This window comes from Myotis nattereri (genome assembly GCF_964212035.1).
Source record: "Myotis nattereri genome assembly, chromosome: 10".
NCBI lineage: Eukaryota > Metazoa > Chordata > Mammalia > Chiroptera > Vespertilionidae > Myotis > Myotis nattereri.
In genome coordinates, this window is record NC_138085.1 from 2005380 (window position 1) to 2022160 (window position 16781).

A 16781-nucleotide genomic window follows, 5' to 3' on the forward strand; every position below is an offset into this window, starting at 1 on the left:
GACACATTGCACCCCCAGCCCCCAGCACTGCCCTGCACCCCCCACCATGAGGGCATTCCCAGCCCCCAGCACTGCCCTGCACCCCCCACCGTGAGGGCACCCTCAGCCCCCAGCACTGTCCTGCACCTCCCACCGTGAGGGCACCCCCAGCCCCCAGCACTGCCCTGCACCTCCCACCATGAGGGCACCCCCAGCCCCCAGCACTGCCCTGCACCCCCCACGGTGAGGGCACCCCCCAGCCCCCGGCACTGCCCTGCACCCCCACCGTGAGGGCACCCCAGCCCCCAGCACTGCCCTGCACCCCCCACTGTGAGGGCACCCCCAGCCCCCGCACTGCCCTGCACCCCCCACTGTGAGGGCACCCCCAGCCCCCGCACTGCCCTGCACCCCCCACCGTGAGGGCACCCCCAGCCCCCGCACTGCCCTGCACCCCCCACCGTGAGGGCACCCCAGCCCCCAGCACTGGGCGTGGAACTCAGAAGCCTTAATGGGTCCTCAGGGAATGAAAGAAAAGTGAATAAAAGGTGCGGTTACCCTCCTGCCACTCAGCAGCGTGTCCAGGGCAGACCATGCTTTGAAAACTCTGCCCTTTGGTTTACACAGGAGATTGCGCTGGCCTGTGCTCTTATCTGTCGCTCTAAGTTAATTGCAAACACAAAATATTTTACCCAAGACATCACTCATTCAGACTCTAATGACATGCAGCCATCGGAATAGTACCCAGAAAACGTTCTATTAAGAAGTGGTGCTAACAGGAATGAAAATGTTACACTGTGCTTTTAAATAAACGGAGGAAAACGACCCTATGCCTGGCGCAGGTCTGGAAACTTCCCTGGAGCAGCAAGACTGCGTTCCTAACACGTCCTAACGCTAACTTCTATTCGAAATAACGGCCTTCTCCCGGCTTAGCCTAAAATTGCATTCACAGCATTGTCATGTTGCCTTTAAACTATGCCCGATTATAAAACAAGGTCGGAGGTGCTGCGCCTCACAGCCTGGCCACCGCTCCCCGCGCTGTAAGGAGGTGTGTTTCCCCTCTGCCGGAGAAGGAAATCAAGGCTTCAAATGGTTCCCAGGTCCAGGCCAATCAATTACTCACGTTAGTTTACCAAAAACAAAACGAAGGCGTGGTAAACCTACTGAGCAGCACGAGCGCCTGGCTGTGCGCAGCGGGAGCAAGGGAAGGCCCATCTGCGTCCACACAGCACATTTCAGACACATTTCAAATGAACTTTGAGCACAGAGCATGTGGCAGCTGCAAGCCCAAAGCCAGCGGCCGGCTGCACAGGCGCCTGGCCTCAGCCATGACCCTCTGGCCCCAGTGCCTCAGGTACGCGAGGTGGGCGGCAAGTCCGACGACCTCAGACCCTTTCCTGTTCCTAGAGCTTGTAAAACTCGGAGCCCAGGCAGGGTCCGGGCTTACTCAGCCGCCCACACCTGCTCTGGGAAAACGCAGGCGGGGGCGGGGGCCACCCCGCAGGGGCTCAGTCCCAGTACCCAAGGCTGGCGGGCGGGTGTCGCTCCAGGCTATAGAACAGGTTAGTGTCACATGATCAAAGAGAATAGGGGCAGTGGGAGGGGAAATGGGAAAAATCCACCCAAGACTAAACCACGCTCCCAACAAAAATCAGCGTAAACCCCGTGGCACCCAAAGCGACAGAAATTCCAGGTGCGAAGCCAAGCCCGACCTACTCCACCCCGCCAGGCCGTCGGTGGCCGCGCCCAGGCCTCACACTGTGCTCTGCGTGCCCGCGGGAGTGCTGGGCCGAGGCAGAAACAGTCCAGGGTGAAAGCAGACCTTCTTCTCCAGACAGTCACGGCGTGGCCACACGCCCAGCCTCTCCCATGTGCCACACAGGGCTGAAGACACGGTATTCATGGGCGTTTGCCGTGAGGATCACACGAGCTGTCCTCATTTAGGGCTGAGAAAATTGTCCGTGGTAAAGTGCCTCGTGCTCTGGGGACACAGAGGCTGCGGTGATGTGCCCTCAACGTTCATTCATGTTCTTGTTCACTCATTGCCAAACTTGACCAGCTTACTGCATGTCCGCACAGGCCCGCCTCGCGCCTGCTCTAAGCAAAAGAGACATAATGCCCAGGGCCAGGCTCAAGGAGCTTGTCCGCCAGCAGGGACTGGGCACGTTTACAGAGAATGACACATCATGGGGAGTGGCCTCGGGCACAGAAATGCCCAGGGCATGGGGGAGGCAGGCCCCCTCTGCCTGGAGGCCTCTGGGAGAGGCGCTGGGGGCGGGGGGAGGGGGGTGTTGAAGGAGATGGTGTTTGGACATAAGCCAAAGGTCACGTCGGGTGAACATGCCCCAAACGGAGAATGTTACTGAGGCGCTGGGACTGCACTTCATAGGCGGCCAGAAAGTTACTGGAAGGTTTGAGGCCGCGGGCGGGATATGTGAGAGGATGCAGCGGCCAAGTCGCGGGTAAGAGCACCTTCTCATTAAACGCACACCCGGTGCTTCCCACAGGGGCGCAGAAAGGCAGCCACCACTGGGGCCCCCAGCCGAGGCGTGGAGAGTGCACTGTGGCTCTAAGCTGGGAGGAGCGCACCAAGGCCAACACAAACCGCCCTGGCCCCTGGGAGAGGCCCCCTCAGCCCCACCGCCCCACCTGGCAGGGACCCACCTGCACTGCAAATCGTCATTGGAAAACCTCCCACTCGGTGATGGTGACGGTGACGGTGAGCACCTGAGCACCTGGGGGTCTGGGGTCGAGTCCGGATCACTTCCTCAGGCTCAGCCTGCGGCCCTGACTGCCCACCAGGGAGCAGCCGCCTAACACTCCGCCAACAGAATGAACGGACACCTTGTTCCTCACTCACTTCTGAGACAGACACAGCACAGCCGCCAGGCCCGGAGGTGCAGCGTCTCACGGACAGGACCCTAGGCACCATGAAGTCAGAGGTCAGAGAAGGCGCCGCGTCCTCCGCTCACTTCCCACCGAGGGGCCGTCCCGCGTCCGGAAAGGCCTGCGCTGATGCCAGGGCGAGCGAGGAAGAAGGCCCAGGAGCCTTCCCAGAGGAGCCGGCACCCCGGTCCCCAGGGCACCCCGGTCCCCAGGGCACTTGCCCGTATCCTTTGCAAGAAATGGCTGATCTGCCTCCTCTGCCTCTAGCCACTGCTCCTAGCACTGCCCACTGCCTCCTGTGCTCTGGGACCACTGCCCAGGCCGCTGCCCAGGCCGCCACGAGCTCGGTCCCTCGGCACAAAGGACCCTCATCCCCATTGCATTGGACAGCTCCAGAGCACCTGGCCTCCCTGCTCCTACCTGAGCCCTGGGTGAGGCCCCCCTCCTACCTGAGCCCTGGGTGAGGCCCCCCCCCTCCTACCTGAGCCCTGGGTGAGGCCCCCCTCCTACCTGAGCCCTGGGTGAGGCCCCCCCTCCTACCTGACCCTTGGGTGAGGCCCCCCACTCTCCTATCTGACCCCTGGAGTGAGGCCCCCCCACCTCCTACCTGACCCCTGGGTGAGGCCCCCCACTCTCCTACCTGACTCCTGGGGTGAGGCCCCCCACTCTCCTATCTGATCCCTGGGGTGAGGCCCCCACCCTCCTACCTGACCCCTGGGAGGCGACTCCTGGGTGCCTCTGTGAGCCACTGCGGGGGCGCTCATAACCAACCAAGGGCACAAAGCCCCAGCAGCAACTCGCAATTCCTCCTCCTTGGCTGCTGACCTCGGGACACTGCAGTCATACCAATCTAGAGTGTAGGCCTCCTGAGTCCGCTGCCCCGGCAGGCAGCTCCTGAGCCTCTCTGAACCACTGCAAGGTGCAACCCCAGCTGCCAGCATCCAGTCCCCACAGTAGTGCTGCTCCAGCACGCAGGCCCCCTGAGCCCACCACCCCAGAAGACAGCTCCTGGGTGTCTCTGTAAGCCACCACTGGGCACATGTATCCAACCAAGGGAGCAAAGCTCCCAAAGCAGAAACTGGGACTTCTCCCTCCCCAGGCTGGCGTCTGGATACCATGACTGCACACCATGACCGCGCCACTCCAGCATGCAGGCCCCACGAGCACACAGCCCCAGCAGAGGGCTCCTGGAACCCTCTATGAGCTACTACTGGGCGTGTGCCTCTCCAACCAAGGGTGCACGACTCCCTCAGTGGAAACCATGACATTCCCCTCCCAGCTGCCTACCTCTGGACACCTTGGTGAGTTACTGAGGAGTTGCCTCCCTGGATGAGCTCATGTTGTTTCAGCCAGAGACTCCAAGATTCCTACATCCCCAGCTGCTGGCTCCTGAACCCCCTCGTGATTCAGAGAGGGAAATTACTTTGGCCAGAGTCCCACTGCCTCAACTGCAAACTATGGGACAGCTGCCCCCCACCCTCACAGTCATAGTGAGTTGCAGAGTGACACTACCCCAGCAAGAGTCACACAACACTGGCCAAAGTCACAGAACCTGAGCCTCAGGCCCCAAGACTCCTTCCTCCCGGGCCATGGGCTCCGAGAACTCACAGGGAGCACACACCCGTGAGACCTCAGACAACCCTTTCCACAAGAGCCAGAACCATGATTACATCCACAACTGCTTACACAATGAAGCTGAGGGTGAGGCACATTGCCAATCTGTGACGAGACTTCATCCATGAATAAGAAACTAACATTCAAGACCCAACTATATCAAGAGAACCCAAATATCTCAGGTAGGGGGCTGCGCTAGATCACCAAGCCCAGGAGATCTGAGAGATGGCACCAGTGGGTCCCAATAATCACCAACTACAAAGCACCACCCCCAAAAGAACCTGGGTAGCAAAGCAGTTGGATCTAAGACACAGAAACAAATAAAACATTACAGCAAAAAATGGGGAGACAAAAAACAATCCCTAAAGGAAAGAAAAAGAAAAATCACCAGAAAGAGAATTAAATGAAATTGAGGCAAGTAACTTGTCAGAGAAAGAATTCAGAGTAATTGTTATAAGGATGCTCAAACCCCTGGATCACAAATACACACAACTCAATGAGAATTACAAGGAGCTAAATGAGAACGTCACCAATATTAAAAAAAATCAAGAGGAAATGAAGAATGACATAGCTGCAATAAGAGCACAATGGAAGGCTTAAACAGTACATGAGAAGAGGCTGAGGACCACAACAGTGAATTAGAAGGCAAGGTAAGAAAAAATACACAAACACAGAAGCAAGTAGAAAGAAAACTTAAAAAGCAGGAGGACAGCCTAAGAAAGATTTGGGACAACACAAAAAGAAACAACATCCACATAATAAGCGTACCAGAATGAGAGGAAGCGGAGCAAGGAATAGAAAACCTGTTTGAAAAAATAATGACAGAAAACTTCCCTGATGTTGGGAAGACAAAAAACACACACAAATCCAAAAAGCACATACAATACCAAACAAGATGAACACAAAAAGACTGACACCAAGACACATCATAATTAAATTGGCAAACATCAACGACAAAGTAAGAACCTTAAAGGCTGCCAGAGAGAGACAGAAAGTTACCTACAATGGATCTCCCATCAGACTATCAACTGATTTCTCAACATAAACACATCAGGCCAGATGCAAATAAAATGAAATATACAAAGTGATGCAAAGCAAGGGACTGAATCCAAGAATACTATACTCAGCAAGGCTACCATTCAAAATTGAAGGTGAAATCAGGAGCTTCACAGACAAAAAAAGGCTAAGGGAGTTTATCACTACCAAGCTAGCAATGCAAGAAATGCTAAAGGGACTGCTGTAAAAAGAAGAAATAGAAAGGGAAGAATGAATACAGGCATAAAGAATAAAAATGGTGACAAACAAGTACTTATCTATAATGACATTAAAGATAAATGGATTAAACTCTCCAATAAAAAGACATAGGGTAGCTGAATGGATAAGAAAACATGACCATATATTTGCTGTCTACAAGAGACCCACCTCAGAACAAAGGATTCACACAGACTGACAGTGAAGGGATGGGGAAAAATCTTTCAGGCAAATGGAAATGAGAAAACAGCTTGGGAAGTAATACTTATATCTGGCAAAGGACCGCAAAGTAAAGGCCATAACAAGAGATGAGGTAGGCCACTTCACAACACTAAAAGAGCAATTCAACAAGAGGACCTAACTCTGGTAAATATATAAGCACCCAATACAGGAGCACCCAAATACATAAAAAAAACTTCTGGAAGATATCAGAGAGAGATAGACAGTAATAGAATCATAGTAGGGGACTTTAATACCCCATTGACACCACTGGATAAATCCTCTAAACAAAAAATCAGCAAAGAAATAGCAATCCTAAATGACTCACTAGATCAAATGAACTTAAGTGACATCTTCAGAACATTTCACCCCAAAGCTACACAATATACATTCTTCTCAAGTGCACATGGGACATTTTCAAAAACAGACCACATATTAGGCCACAGGCAAAGTCTCTTCAAATTCGAGAAGAAAGAAATATACCAAGCATTTCTTCTAAGACCACAATGGCATCAAGTTAGAACTCAACTACAATGAAAAAAAATCAAACACTCGGAGGCTAAATAGCATGTTATTAAACAATGATTGGGTTACCAAAGAGATCAAAGAAGAAATAAAAAGCATCCTGGAAACAAATGACAATGAAAACACAACAATCTGAAATCTATGGGACACAGTGAAAGCAGTCCTGAGAGGGAAGTTCATGGCTCTACAGGCCTACCTCAAAAAACAAGAAAAAATGGTAATAAATTATCTAACCTTGCAACTGAAAGAATTAGAGAGAGAGCAACAAGAAAAGCCCAGAGTAACCAGAAGGAAGGAAATAAAAAATATCAAAGTAGAAATAAATGACATAGAGACCAAAAGAAAAATAATAATAATACAAAAGATCAGTGAAACCAAGAGCTGGTTCTTTGAAAGGATAAACAAGATTGATGAACCTCTAGCCACGCTCACCAAGAAGCAAAGAGAGAGGACCCAAATAAACAAAATCAGAAATGAAAGAGGGGAAGTAACAACCGACCCCACAGACATAAAAGCATTTTAAAAAATACTACAAACAGCTCTATTCCAACAAACTGGACAACCTTGACAAAATGGACACATTCCTAGAAAAATACAAGCTTCCAAAACTCAAGCAAGAAGATTCAAAAAACCTGAATAGGCCGATAACTACTGATTAAATTGAAACAGTAATCAAAAAGCTTCCAGCAAACAAAAGCCCCGGACCGGATGACTTCACAGGGGAGTTTTACTGAACATTCAAAGAACCAAAACCAATCCTTCTCAGACTATTCCAAAAAATTCAAGAGGAATGCACACTTCCAAGCTCTTTCTATGAAGCCAGCATCACCCTAATCCCAAAACCAGATAAAGACACTACAAAGAAAGATAATTAAGGCCAATATCCCTGATGAACATAGATGCTAAAATCTTCAACAAAATTCTCACAAACCGGATCCAGCATTACATTAGAAAAATTATACACCATGACCAAGTGGGATTTATTCCAGGGATGCAAGGCTGGTACAATATCCGCAAGTCAATAAACATGGTATATCACATAAACAAATTGAGAGACAAAAATCACATAATCATATCAATTGATGCAGAAAAGGCATTTGACAAAATCCAACATCCTTTTCTGATAAAAACTCTCAGCAAACTGGGAATAGAGGGATCATACCTCAACATAATAAAAGCCTTGTATGACAAAACTACAGCCAACATCATACTCAATGGGCAAAAACTAAAACCATTTCCCCTAAGAACAGGAACAAGACAGGGATGCTCACTTTCACCACTCTTGTTCGATATAGTACTGGAAGTGCTAGCCATAGCGATCAGACAAGAAGAAGAAATAAAAGGCATTCAAATTGGAAAAGAAGAAGTAAAATTGTCATTATTTGCAGATGACATGATATTGCACATCAAAAACCCTAGAGACTCCATCAAAAAAACTACTAGACTTAATAAATGAATTTGGCAATGTAGCAGGATACAAAATTAACACTCAGAAATCTATGGCCTTTTTATACACCAATAATGAACTCACAGAAAGAGAAACTAAAAAAAAAAAAAAAAAAATCCCATTTACAACTGCAACAACAAAAAGTACGATACCTAGGAATAAATTTAACAGAGGAGGTAAAAGATCTGTACTCAGAAAACTACAGGACACTGAAAAAAGACATACAGGAAGAATATATTGTGTTCATGGATTGGTAGAATCAACATCATTAATTGCTAAAGCAATTTATAGATTTAATGCAATCCCCCATTACAATACCAATGGCATATTTCAAAGACCTAGAACAAACTATCCAAAAATTCATCTGGAGTAAAAAAAAAAAAAAAGACCCTGAATAGCTAGCTACAGCAATCCTGAGAAAGAAGAACGACATTGGAGGGATCATAATACCGGATATCAAGCTATATTACAAAGCCACTGTTCTCAAAACTGCCTGGAACTGGTAGAAGAGCAGACATATAGACCAATGGAACAGAACAGAGAACCCAGAAATCATGATATATCACATAAACAATCGACCCAAGCCACTATGCTCAATTAATATTTGACAAAGGAGGCAACAGCGTACAATGGAGTCAAGACAGTCTCTTCAATAAATGGTGCTGGAAAATTGGACAGATACATGCAAGAAAATGAAACTAGACCACCAACTTACACCATACACAAAAATATACTCAAAATGGATAAAGGACTTAAACATAAGACAGGAAACCATAAAAAGCTTAGAAAAAACCATAGGCAGCAAAATATCAGACGTATGTCGTAGCAATGTCTTTAGCAATACAGCTCCTAGGGCAATGGAAACTAAGGAGAAAATAAACAAATGGAACTATATCAAAATAAAAAGCTTCTGCACAGCAAAAGAAACCATCCACGAAACAACAAGAAAGCCCACTGCATGGGAGAAGATATTTGCCAATGTTCTCTCTAATAAGGGTTTAATCTCCAAAATTCACAGGGAACTCATACAACTCAACAAAAGGAAGATAATCCAATCAAAAATGGGAAAAGGACCTAAATAGAGACTTTTCAAAAGAGGACATACAGCAGGCAAAGAAACATAAAAACATGCTCAAAATCACTAGTCACCCGAGAAATGGAAATCAACATAACAATGAGGTACCATCTCACACCTGTCAGAATGGCTATCATCAACAAATCAATAAATGACAAATGCTGGCAAGGATGTGGTAAAAAAGGAACCCTCTTGTACTGCTGGTGGGAATGCAGACTGGTGCAGTCACTGTGGAGAACAGTATGGTGTTTCCTCAAAAAATTAAAAATGGAACTTCCATTTGACCCAGTACTACCACTTCTAGGAATATATCCCAAGAAAACAGAAACACCAATTAGAAAGGATATATGCACCCCTATGTTCATAGCAGCACAATTTACAATAGCTAAGATTTGGAAACATCTAAGTGCCCATCAGCAGATGAGTGGATTAAAAATCTGTGATACATACACAATGGAATACTATGCTGCTGCAAAAAAGAAGGAATTCTTACCATTTGCAACAGCATGGATGGACCTGGAGAGCATTATGCTAAGTGAAATAAGCCAGAGAAAGATAAATATCACATGATCTCACTCATTTGTGGAATATAATGAACAACATGAACTGATGAACAAAAATAGAACCAGAGCTATAAAAACATGGAACAGACTGTACAATCTATGAGGGAAGACGGGGGTTGAGGGGGTAAGAGATCAACCAAAGGGCCTGTATGCATGCATGTGAGCATAACCAATGGACACAGATAATAGAGGGGCGGTGAGGGCTTGTGCTGGGGGGTGGGGGTGGCCAGAGAGAGGTCAATGGGGGAAAAAGGAGACTCACGTAATACTTTAAAGAATAGGGAATTTAAATTTTTTAAAAAGCCAAAGAACCGCACGATTAAAGAAAACACTTGAGAACCCTGTAGTTACCCCAAGGAGGCATTGCAGGTGGCCAGGCACCGGGGCCTCTCTCTTCCTGAGCTGCTGATCTTCCCTGAATAATTTCAGGGGGCGGGGGGACATCCTTTTTACATTTTATGTAATCTGGCTATATCATGAAGTGGGAAGAAAAATCTTCAGGAGATAAAACCCGAGGCAGCAAAGCAACAGCTCTGAAAGTGAGGCTCTGACCGCACAGCTGAGGGCTGCTCTTCATTTCCTAGGAAGAGTCCTTTGGCGGGAACATCTGAGAGGCACTGCCCTTGTCAACATCCACAGTCCTCTCTCTCCTCCGGACAAGAGGAACGGAAGTGCCGGGTCCCACAGACTCCCTCCCATGGGGCCAGCCAGGCAGAGCACCTCCCTTCACCACTATGGAGGCTCCAGGATGAAGGAGAACATGGCAGTGACCTCAGAGGAGTCTCCAGCTGTGACATGTCTGTTCCCACTAGCACATATGAGTGATATACACTCCTCCACACACAGACACCCTAATCAACAGCTGTGCGGCCGTCACAGCTCTCACAAATGTTCCCCCGAGAGGTATGAGCGAGCCAAACTACCCACCACTGGGCTTATTATCAAGGTAAAATATGCATATAGTAAACACACAACACAGAAACGCGCACAGCTCCAAAACCCGGAAATCCCGAAAAACACCGAAAGCTTGCAGTCCTCTGATCAGCAGGTGGGGCCAAAGCCCAGCTCCCAGGAGATTCATGCGATTTATTTACCCGGACAAATGAGGCCAAGGACACTCTTTAATCATCACAGGACCCCATGCTCAAGGATGTGAAGATAAAGCAGAGATGGCCGGAGCTTTTGGGGGTTGCTAGGAGATGTAAGTGTGCAGCCATGACGAGGCCCGCCCACCACACTGGCGCTTCACAGGGGTGTGAAGGGCACAGGGGAAAGCAAGCACAGGAGGCTGCAGACAGGAGTGGGCTCGCCCAGCCTCCTGGCCCTGGGCGGGAGTTCAACAGCTCCCCATGCTGCCCCTTCAAACCTCCTAGGGCTGCTGGACAACAGGAACCGGACCCGAGGCGAGACGGTCCTGGTCTCGCGTCTCCGCCCTTTGCAGATGCTCTGCCTGCCCTCCAGCTTCTCCCAGCCTCCAGCGCAGCTCCAGGCCCCGCCGGAAAAGGCGGGGACAGTCCTGCTGTGGACTTGTCACAAAGCTGACCGTGGCCATCCCCGAGCACCGCCTCCATCAGGCGGGGCAGGGGTCTACAGGTAGTCTCAGAGGACCAGGCTTTCTCCAAAACAATGCCATTGCTTTCATTTCTGTGGGTTTGTTATCGAGGTAAAATATGCATATAGTAAACACACAACACATCTTAAGTGTGCAATGCCAGCAACTGGGACAACTGCATACACCAGCAATATCCTTTCAGGATATAAACCACTTCCACCCGTAAAGTCCCCTTGTGTCCCTCAGTGTCGCCCCTGCACACGGCCGCAGCGTTCTAGTTTGTATCGGCATTTTCCAGCTCCTTGGACAGTTCGCATGGGTGCTTCCCGGGCAGGTGCACGCTGCTGCACTCCCTCCCTCGTCCCAGCCCAGCAGTGGTTCTCAGGGCGGTGTGCCCCGGGGGAGCGCGTGGAGCTGGCGGGAAGCGCCCCGGGTTCAGGTGCTCACAAGAATGCCGCAGCGCCGGGAGCCGGGGTGCCAGATTTCCAGAGCAAGGGAAGGCAGTTCTGCCCAAGAAAGACTTGCCCCGCACCCTGCATGGCTGCCAGGCACCACACAGCCATTCGTGCGGACGGAAAGTGTCACTTTTCATTTCTGAGCCCAGCACCTGACGCCTTCCCACACTAACGTAAAGCATGCATGCATTGTTGGCACGCGTGTCATACACACTCAGTTCCCCAGCAGTGCAGCCGCTGTGAGCAGTGAGGGCTGGCCTTTGACTACCAGTGAGACCTGACCGCGAGTCGCCCATCGCTCCGTGGCCCTGGGTCTCAGGACTGGTCCGCTCAGATGCAGTGGCGGCTGCTCTGGGCCGGCCGGTCAGTCCACAGAGGCACTGGCTGGTCGCATGGGGTCCCAGCTGGCTCTGCCCAAACATCCACACACCAAAATATACAATTTTAATACAGGTTACTTTTACATCTCGCTCCTATGTTGATTATTTGGAAGCTATGCTGTAGGTAAGTTTTGTTATACTACTTCAGGAGTTTTAAAAGGGTGTTTTAAAACACTGGCATTAAAGGGGTATTGGGCTGAGAACGAGGTGATGGCACTCATCTGGGTCTCAGCAGGCAGCCCGGCGGCACTGCAGGGCTCCGTGAGTCCCAGTCTGGAAAGCCAGGTGTGCAGAGCCCAGGTGCCGTGACCCCACCCGCTGAACCCAGCGCCTGATCCAGCTGAGATGCGTCACCAAACTCCACTTCACTGGGAGTCACCACAAGCGACAGCCGCAAACTCGATCGTCAGCGGGGCCCTCGGGAATGTCCTGCTCCCCTCTGCGCCAGGAATGCTCTCACTTCCTAGCACTTCTCTTCCCGCTGGAAAACACAGACCACCATGCCCACCAGGCACCTTCTCCACTGCCTGCACACGGGCATCAGTGCTACCAGCCCGGGCATCATGCTAGACTCCCCTGGGGGCCAGAGTCACAGGCATGCCCCTGAGCATGCAGAGCTGCTTCTCCAGGTCCAGTCCTGGTAAATCTGAGTGCCAAGGTGCAGGCCAGGTGGAGGCACCAGGCTCACCTCCACATATGCAGCCCCATGTGGCAACTTTATATTTATATATAAATATATAAAAAATATATATATTTATATACTGTATATCTAAATATATATGTACAGTACAGTGAGGTTCACATTTCACAGTAGTTCTCCCTTACCCATGGGGGTACCTTCCAAGACCCCAGAGGATGCCTGAAGCCTGGGACAGCAGCAAACCCTCTATTGATTAAGTGTTTTTCTATATATACGCACCTTCTCCCTTGAGGGGAGCACTGTAGGGCTCCCCTTTGGCATATCTGATTGCCAGCACCACACTCTTGTACTTCGGGGCGTCATTAAGGTAAATAGGGTGACCTGAGCCCATGCACGGCGACACTGCGAAGTGACGGACAGACGGGAGTGTCCACAGCGTGGAGACGCTGGGCTAAGACGTGATCACGTCCCGGCAGGATGAGTGGGATGGTGCGTGATTTCATCACGCTTCTCAGAGCAGCGCACAATTCACAACTTATTTCTGGAACTTTTCATTTAATATTTCCAGACTGCGGTTGATCGTGGGTAACTGAAACCGTGGAGGTAAGGCCGTGGGTGGGGACGGCTGATTCATTTCTACACTCGGCTCCACGTTGTCTCTGCTCTAGTTTCTATTGTATCCTATTTTTAACTTACGGCATCTTATATGTCCTTTCCAGAACAGGCAGGAACAAAAAAACTGCCTCCATTATTCTGCCACATGCATGAAAAGAAGAGATGGTGCAGACTCCGAAGGTGTGCGGCAGCCAGGGGTGGGAGGAACTCCAGGCCCCTTCGACACATGGTGGGGTCTCTGGTGCCAGGGCGCTCTGTGTCCCCAGGTGCCTCGGCCAGGAACCTGCAGCCACACTTCTGGGCCCGGAGAGCCAGCAGTGCAGACCCAGCCAGGCCACATAGCCTGGAAAGAGGAAGACGAACGACGCCTGAGGACAGCAGCCGATGGAATGAGGGCTGGCCCTGCCAGTGAGTCGAGTCCTTGAAAGTGGCACGTCCGTCATGTAGCAAGCATCCTTATCATAATCTCTGCGTCTCCCTACCCCCAGGCTGTGTAGCTTCACTGACATGCCCCGGAGGACATTCTCTCCACAGCACCGGCACCTGCCCCCAGGCGTGCACCCGCCTCCCCCTGCTGCACCCCATCTGCCTGGTCCAAGCCTCAAAGTCTAGCTCAACTCCCTGCCATTCTTTAGGGACCCCAGGCGCCGTGTCCCTGCCCACCGCCCTCCCGTCTCCACTGCAGGAGCGGAGCAGCGTCCGGCTGTGAGCAGCCAGCGGGCCCCGTCCTGCCCACAGGGGCCCATTTCATAGCACTCTTCTCCGTGTCTGTAGCTAGGCCCCCAGTGTCCTCCTCGAGCTGGAGGCCCACAGTGGCCATCAGAGGGCACGGTTTCCATCCACCTGAGCCGCCTGCTCTCCTCAGCACTCAAACAGCACCTGGCACCTGGCAGAGAGTCAGTAAGCACTTGTTAGGTAAGTAAGGGAATATAGGTACTATCAGAAATGTTTCACCAAGAGGAAAGGAATGACTCAAAAGATGCTACTTGCTCAAAGCCATAAAGAAAGCCTAGCGCACAGCATGCCACACCAGGCTCAGGCTCAGCAGGCCTGTTAGAAACGAGGGGTTTGGTCATGTGAGAATCCAGGTCAATTACCCTTTCTGAGGCCACAGGGAGGCCCCCCAAGAGCGGAGGACAGGGGCTGCTCCACAGGGGCAGCGTGTCAGCTAGCCAATGAGACGACATAAGCCAGGGGTCCGCACCTCCTCCCACCAGATCCTCATCCCAAAGCCCCCCTTTGTGTAGCACACACCATAATATAGGCCATGCATATAGAATATTAAGTGAAATCATGAATAGGATATTAAATAAAAAAGAAATTAAAGGAGTCAAGGGAGGAAAAAATCCCCACAGCTGCATAGTAATGTAGAGAGGAAAAAGGGTGCCCAAGCTCCCAGCAGCCTGCCTCTCCGAGTTCCTCACAGGCAAGGAGCCCTGATGTCCGCCTTCCAGAAGCCGACCCCGCCCGGCGCCAGGCATCCCCCGCGCGGTGCGTGAGCCCAGCTGACCTTTCCCGCGCGCGTCATGGCCCTTGCTCCTCGCTCCGCGTCTAAGCGCTGGAGCTACAACCACCGGGAGGTGCCATCAGACCAGCACCCCTGCCCCCTGGAAGCACTCGGACAGCGGGGCAGGAACTGGAATTCGCACCGGCTCAGCAACATTCCTCCTTCCCGGCTGGGAGGGACCTGGCGCCGTCTTGCCTCTGAGAAGGCTGGGGCTTGGAGCCCAGGGCGACGGCTCGGGCTCGGGCTCTGGCTCCGCAGCACGTGGCCAAGCTGCTCTGATGTGAGAGGCGGGTGACAGCACCCCTCGGACTGGGGGAGGGTGCGAGCATCAGCGGAAAGGGCCGCGCACACGGTGAGGTGTTGGGCACGCCTGTTGGAAGGAGTGCCCTCTTGGAGTCCCCCAGGGTCACCCTTGACCGGGAGGCTCCACAGTGGCCCGTCCCCTGTGCGCAGGGCCTTCTCCCTGTCCTGTCTGGGAGCCGGACCTTCTGAGCCTACACCCTTAGGAGCTAAACTCCTGAACCCCTACCCCTACGAGGGACACTCCTAAACCAGCTGAACTTGGCCGGATTACAAGGCCTGGAAGCAACGTACACACACACACACACACACACACACACACACACACACACACACACGCCACCTGCGCACACACCTAGAACAGCTGTGCAGACACCGGCAAGGCACGCCTTCAAGGGATCCAACACCTTATCCTGCTCCGAACAGGAACAGAAACAAGCAGGCACCCCATGGATGAACCGCCCCCGCCCGCCCCACACTCGCCGAGACCCGGGTGGCTGAGAAAGGAGCCTGCTGCGCGCTGAGGACTCGCGCAGGTGTCCGCCTCGCGCGGTGTCCGCCTCGCGCCGCCCCACCGGGCCGCCCGCCCGCCCCAGCCTCTCCTACCTGGGCGGCCCCGCGGGACCTGCGGGTGGCGGCCCGCCCGCCGGGCTCCCCGGGAGCCGAGCGAGGGCGCTCGGGGCGGCGCAGGGCAGATCCCTCCTGTGCCGCCGCGTTCCCGGCCGTCGGCTGCGCGAGCAGCGCCCGCCCTGCGCGGGGACGGGACGGCGGGACTGCGGGCGCGGCTCCGGCTCCAGCCCGCGGCGCGGAGGCGGGCGGAGGGCGGAGACTGCGAGGCCCGGCGATGGACGCGAGGGAGCTGGCCGGGCGCCCCAGCCTCACCCCGGTTCCGGCCGCGGCCGCCCCCGCCCGCCCCCCGCGGCCCTCGGGCGCCAGGACGCCGCCGCGGGGGCTGCGGGGCGGCCGGTGGTACCGCCCTAAGTGCGCGGGGACTCCTCACCTTGACCTCGGGATTGGGCTGCTAGCCAGCCAGGCCCCGGGCCTGAGCTCGCGGAGGCCGACGCTGCTGGCCCCAGCCCTGTCTGGCTGACTGTGAACTCCGCGACAAGTCGCTAATTTCTTTACACCCCGGTTTCCTGTGCCATGAAAAGGGATCATAACAGCTCCCACCTCACGGAGTGACGCGAGAGATCCCACGAGCAATTACTGCAAACAGCGCGCAGCAGATCGGACCCTGGAGCCCTGATGACTGTTGATTGTCATGCGGCCGATGGCACAGCCCCTTATGGGCGCCACAGTCTTGAGGCCGGGCTTCTTGGCCAGATGGGACTATTCTGTTAAGCTTAAAACCCACTTAGTCCAGGGACTGATTTTGCAAATGAGCTCTCACTCAGAGAGATGCAATGAATGGCTGGGAGCACACCTCAAACCCCTCGCAGGTGGGGAGGAAGGGCGCCCTGCAGCAGGCCCAGGCCAACAGCCAGGAGCGCGGCCTGCTCTCCCCTCCACTCTCTGCTGCCAGGCCAGCGCCAGCAAGCAGCTGCAGCCCGGCCTGCCTTGAGGGTTCCTGGGCCCTCTTCCCAGGAGGCACAGAGTAAATGATTGCTTCCTTCCTGCCACAGCTCAGCAGCCTTGCCCGCGACCCTCCGGGCTGTCTCCCTGCCCCATCCTTCCATAGCCCCATCACCTGCATGAAGGAGCAGGCAGCAATAATCCGGAGCCTCATATGCCTTGCGGCCTATTACAATTCCCCGTTTGTTTTATCTGGTCCCAGAG

The 16781-nt window shown here is 52.7% G+C and overlaps 1 protein-coding gene across 1 annotated transcript in view; it reads right to left on the reverse strand.

The window, feature by feature from the left end:
* The window catches only part of IL1R1 (interleukin 1 receptor type 1), a 54021-nt gene extending 38256 nt beyond the window's left edge, over positions 1 to 15765 (reverse strand). The window contains exon 1 of the mRNA XM_081101634.1: positions 15612 to 15765. The gene's annotated coding sequence lies outside the window, so the exon portion shown is untranslated. The remainder of the gene's footprint in view (positions 1 to 15611) is intronic.
* Positions 15766 to 16781: the final 1016 nt, after the last annotated feature.